Here is a 6,000-nt window from a genome sequence, read left to right as displayed (position 1 = left end):
AGTTGCGAAAATCCAGAGTAAAAATGGGGACTTCATCTTATGGAATATCTAGACTCTAACTAACATTAAAATACGACAACACAGTTTGAAGACTCATTATCACGAACTGGGAGAACATACTTTCCTGGAGAATGATGATACGAATTAGATATGAAAGAAAAGATAGTCCGGCCACCGATTTCACGCGACTCGATTATTTGTTCGCTCAACTTGTTCGAACTTTTTCTATTGTTCACTTGTAAGAATAGTCAGTGGCGTCCCAGTTATTTTTCACTTGCCTAGACTTTATTTTTTAATTTGACTTTGATTTAACAAACTGCAGAGACTCGCAAATTATTCATCAAAATTAATTACACCGCCACTTATGTATTGTCAAAGGCGATGTCCAGATTAACCCGGATTTTTTCAAAATACTTAGTTAATGTGGAATTAAATTTCGTTAAGCATTGTTTCGGAGGCGTATTTTGACTCTCGCTGGTAATGTAATGAAATAAAGTCAACGGGTGCTAACTCATCTGGTAAACAAGATTGTCGAATAAGTTCTTTGTATATAGCGGTTCCTCGGCCATCTTGAATTGAAATATGAATCCTATTTATACACCAGGTGTTCTAATTTAATTATTAAATTGTTTTTTTTTTTTTGGAGTTCAATAGTTAAGATTTCTGCTATCCCGGCGCATCCACCATTTATATCGGGTCGTTCCATATAAAAACGCCTATTATTATAATAGCTTTCGCTTTAATCTTTACAAAATTACACTGAAGATATAATTCAATATGTTGCATTTCAGACACTTTAAAAAACATTACTTCGATTTCAAAATGCATGTGGATACCCGCTACAAGCGAAATTCAGCTTCAGGAAATTGTATTTAAACACTGGTTTCCAGTTTCTAGTTAATTAGTTTGTAACCAAATGCGATTGCTTTTTAATCAAGTATTATCTACATGCAGACGATACGAAACAGTTACTCATCCACCAAGTAATTGTAAATTTAAATGGAACAGTAGTTATGGAAATGGTTTTGGCACAAATTCCACCTTAAATAAACTAAAAAAAATCTTGTTGTTAAATTTCTTCCTCACAGAGTATTTATTCTGCAACTACGAGCTTAAACCGATTGTATTATTTCAACACCTAGTCTAAAACGAATCTCTAATGCGGAACATTCTATCACGTATTACAATAAATGAGAATAATGAAATACAAACATAAGTTGTTCGTACTAACATAATCGCCACCAAAACAATAACAACGCAAATTCAAATGTATCGACAAATATTTAATAATGTCTCATGCAACGTAATTTATTCATGGTAATTATGTCAATACCAACAGTAACACAGCCTAGATACAGTGTTCTGAATGCGCTGACCTAACTGACAACCCAGCCACTACAATTTCAAAACACAAATGGAAGAGTTTTGAATTAATTAACTCTGGGTTCTTATAATGATGTACACAAGGTGTTGTTTACATCACTAAACTGATTTGTATCCATTATGTATACGTTCAATATATTGTTACATATTTGATAACAAAGATGCAATTATTAAGACAAAGGAACCACATACACCCTACAGTCTAACTTACGTAACAAGGAACGAAGCTTTAGACAAGTTTCAATACACTACATCATCTTGCAAGCTATTATCTAAACCTGTGTGCAAATTGTGTAAATGCACACAACTTTATTCTGTACATTTTGTCTTAATTCACCTAGTACAAGACATGAAAATGTATTTTGGGTTGCATAAACACAATTATTAATTCGGAACTCTTTGTTTCCAGTTCCTCTCAACATCTTGAACCCCATCGACGTCAGCGCCAACACCGTGGAGGATGGCGGCGTCGAAGAAGGCGCCATCATCGACGACGACTTCACCACGCACGGGCTGGAGCGGCTGAGCTCGGCGGCGACGTGTCTGGTGGCGGGCGTCGAATACACGCACGGCCAGCAGGTAAGAGCATGCGGGTGTTTTGCTCCTTTTGTCTTCTGTAATTTAAACTCGCGTTTGTGTACACTCTGTTAGACCGGCGCTAACTAAGCTAATTAGGCGTCTTTGTGTGCGACCCAGACGCTTCTTCGAAGAGATTGACCCTCGAGGTGTAATTAAATTGTTGTTAAGGAGGATGTTCGGAAAAAGTCGGGGGTTTTAGTTGTAGTTGGAGTGGTTCGCGATAATGAATTTTATCGGTTCCGAAAATTTTAGGGGTAACGTGTGTTACTAATAATTAGCAAGAATACGGAGTTTGTTCAGTGTATCCTCAAGCAATAGGCACTCGTTGAGTGCGGATATAGCTTGGATTATCTAGTAGATATAGTCAAAAGCAAAAGTAACGGTAAAATTCGACCCAGTTTGAAGAGATCAAGTCTTCTGCTATTCCTGACGTTGAACATATGGTTAATGAAGTAAATGGGCGTCATTATTGTTGGTATACCTGAACCTTAGCAAGACTTACCCCAAGACGAAATTTATGAAAACGATTTTAACGCCACCACTGATTTCACGAAACCATTGTTGAAACTTCCGATCACTTACCTATTGACCGGTAGAATTTTATTTTTCAAGTACAGGAATTTTATTTCATTCATTCCATCGTCTGGAGTTTCACAAGGATCGTGTTATTTTTGTTTTTTATCAATAATCTTTCTGCTGTTATTATCCCTGCAATAAACTTCTGTGACGAACCTTTAGCGATGTTTTCCATGTCGGACGCTCTTAGTAAAGTCGGCTTTAAAATCAATAATTACCTTAAAGAAGTTAGCATTTTCACAGAATTGTCTAATTTTTCTTTTCTCGTAGTCCAAAATTACAAGAATTTATAATATAAACGCGCGATATTCAGCATCTCTTGTTTACAGAATTTCCATCTTATTTTTGTTTTTATTGTCATTTTCAGTTGAGCCAAGAAAACTCGTTTGTTTGCTTAAGATTTTATTAAAATTGCTTCCGATTACTGGCTAGTGTTAACATTTTTCACATAGCTTTCATTAGGCACATAGTTTTGCTCTATTTTCTAATTTTAATAGAAAAACCTTATATCAACTGCATTAAAAGCACTTTGAAGCAACTTCAATCATAATAATAGTTTTTAAAATAAGGTAGTACAAACAGCTGAGAATTCAAGATAATAAAGAATATCAGACACGAGGCGAATTAATGTACCTCGTCCGTGTTTTTCTTTCAAGTGAAAAGAATAAATTGCATTATAAAAACTTACTTTTCGTGCTTCCCAGCTACTCGCTCAAATTAAAAAAAAACATGTCTTTATTTGTTCTTACACCTGCGATTCGAGAACTCGAGCGTTGCTTTTTTATAAAAGTAAATCATTAATCTTTCAACGAGCGCAGATGTACTGGCAACTGCAAAAGAGATTTGTGAGAAGTATTGACAAGGTCTGAGACTTATTTTGAATAATTTATTTCGTAGAAATGTCACAATCGAGGTGTTAATCGAGGGCGAATATTGCGCAGATTTATTTTTATTTTATTTTTTTTTTTTTAATAATAAATTCCACAGTAATGTCCTGAAATTTTTAATTCAACGTGGGTGATTACCTAAATTCCTAAATTCTGCTTTGTTTGTTTGCCATGGGCGTAAGATTTTTAAATCGGATTTTCCAATTCCTCAAGAGAGAGCGCCGTTGTTGTTGTTGGTCACGCTCGCATAGAGGTTTCCATAGAGCTATTGAATTATTTTTACAAAATGTATCATAGCCGCTGGCGTCAGTTCAGTTTTCGTTTTCTCTTCGGAGAATAAACATCTAAAAAAACATCCCCCTCGTGGTGACGAATTTTCCTCAACGTATTATTTCCTTGAGATATTTTCCTGGTTAATTCGAGCCTTAATTTCGTGCGTTTTCCAATGAAACCTGCTTTATTTTTTTAAACTTCTTTGAGTTTTTTCTTATTTCACTGGATATTCAAGTTATTACTTATTCTTATTTTTAAATTTTCGTATAGAACTGTCCTGTTTACGAGGAATTTCCAGATTACTTTCAATGTTTCACATTGTATTTATTACAAAGTATTTGTGTTTCTCCGTTTATAGCCTCTGCTCATCCCCTTTTTTGTCCTGTTGCTCCCGCTTTTCCGTATCACCGTCTTAATTTCTCAACTGTTCCCCGCTGACTACAAGTTATCCCACCGAGATACACCTTTCGAGTTTCTCATTTCTTACGAAAGTCTTTTTGCTCCAAATCGCCCATTCAGTTTATGTTAACAAATACTTTGCGCCGAATTTACAATAATTACAACCTGTAAACTTACGTTAGCGAATTATTAACACAGTATAACGCATTCGCGACTTTTTAGATGGAAGCAAGACATGCAAATCTAGTAACTCGAGTAACAAACGAAAACAGCATTTGAATGGATCTTCCTTCATCCGTAAACAGAATGTTATTTAAAAAGTTACGGCGTTGACGACATTGCTGTAACAATCATTCGCAGTAAATTACATGAAAATCAGCGGGCTCCAAAGCTTGCACTTTTTGAACGTGGTGTGGATGTAGACCTTGTTCTTTTAATGTACGTGTGAAACTCCAACTTTGGTTGCAAGTCGGCTAGAAATGATGCTGGGCTCTTCTTCGACGTGTTCCAAAATTTGTTCTTCAGCTTGCAGTATTCTTGTTTTTGCATGTTGCTAATCAGTGCGTAGCTTTTTTTGATTCTTAATTAAACCTAGTCGTTATGTACCATTCATTGTAGTGGTTATGGTATGTCAAAAAACCTTACCAGTGACATATATAACAATTTATATTTAATTTCAAATATTCTTTTCTAGCACTTAGGAACGTGCACTGTACACAATGCAATAAATCTTATTGTAAACTATTCCCTATTTTTTTATTTCACACTTTTTACTTTTTCCACATTTACAGTGTCTTGATTTGAAAAATTTTCCATTTTTCTCTGTAATAATTTATTGCATATGATACGTCTGATCTCGCTTTGTTGTTTAGATATAAAAAACTTCAAATTGCTTCTCTGAGTGGATAACTGAATGCCACTAATTTTTTTAGTAAGTTTGTCGATGCCAATTTCCAAAAACTTATTAGAATTTTCTCCATTTGTTATTTCAAATTCAGTTTGCAGATTTTTTAATAACGATTTCATGTCTGCTTCATGCGCACTGAGCAATAATCCAGATTACTAATAACAGTAATAACAAGGTCTTTGGATCATTCGTAAATAAATAGTGATCTCTGATCATTGGTTTCAAACCATTTATTTTTAATGATGTGGTAAAACGTTCATTCTATTTCATAAGTGCTTGTTTTAAGCAATACAGTAATTTACAACCCTTTTCTTTCAATATTCTATAAAATCTTGTATCATGTAGATTGCTTCCGACAGTAGTCCCTATTTGAATAATCTTGTGTTTCTCTGGATGGATCGCGAACGCCGCTTCGAAGTTTTTCTGGAGCCCGCCATCGAGACTTCAGGGGTGGGATTTTGTTTCTATAACGATAAAATATCGGTACCGATAAAACGTGGTCGTCTTTTTCTTTCGCATCTGAAATTTATATTTTCGTCCTTGTTATTTATCGCTTCGTTATCACTTCGTATCGCTTGTTCATCCCCAAATCGCAGTTCTAGAATAGGTTGAATATTTCTGTAAGTCGGTGTCATGTTACACGAACCAGTAGTTGCCGTATTTTTTATTATCTTTTAAAATTTCTTCATTTTGTTTTCTATTCTGTCTTCTGTTATTTTTATTCGATCTTCTATAGTTTTAAATCGATCTTCCATTTTGTTCTGCATTCTATCTTCTATATCTTCCTGCACTGATTTCTCGACTTCTTTTACTTTTTCTTCCATTGAAACCATTTTTCGTCCAACCATATTTTTCATAACTTCAAAATTTGTTCTCAAGTCCTTTATTTTATCTTTAATTTCTCCTATTTCATTCTTGTTTGTTTCGATTACAATTACTAATCTTGAATCTCACTTCCGACACCAGTGTTACGCTTTACATGTGTTAAAAATCAGC

Source organism: Zophobas morio, unplaced genomic scaffold (assembly GCF_036711695.1).
Source record: "Zophobas morio isolate AGI-343-1 ecotype UQ-CSIRO unplaced genomic scaffold, CSIRO_AGI_Zmor_V1 ptg000006l, whole genome shotgun sequence".
NCBI lineage: Eukaryota > Metazoa > Arthropoda > Insecta > Coleoptera > Tenebrionidae > Zophobas > Zophobas morio.
Note: the sequence above shows the minus strand (reverse complement) of the source record.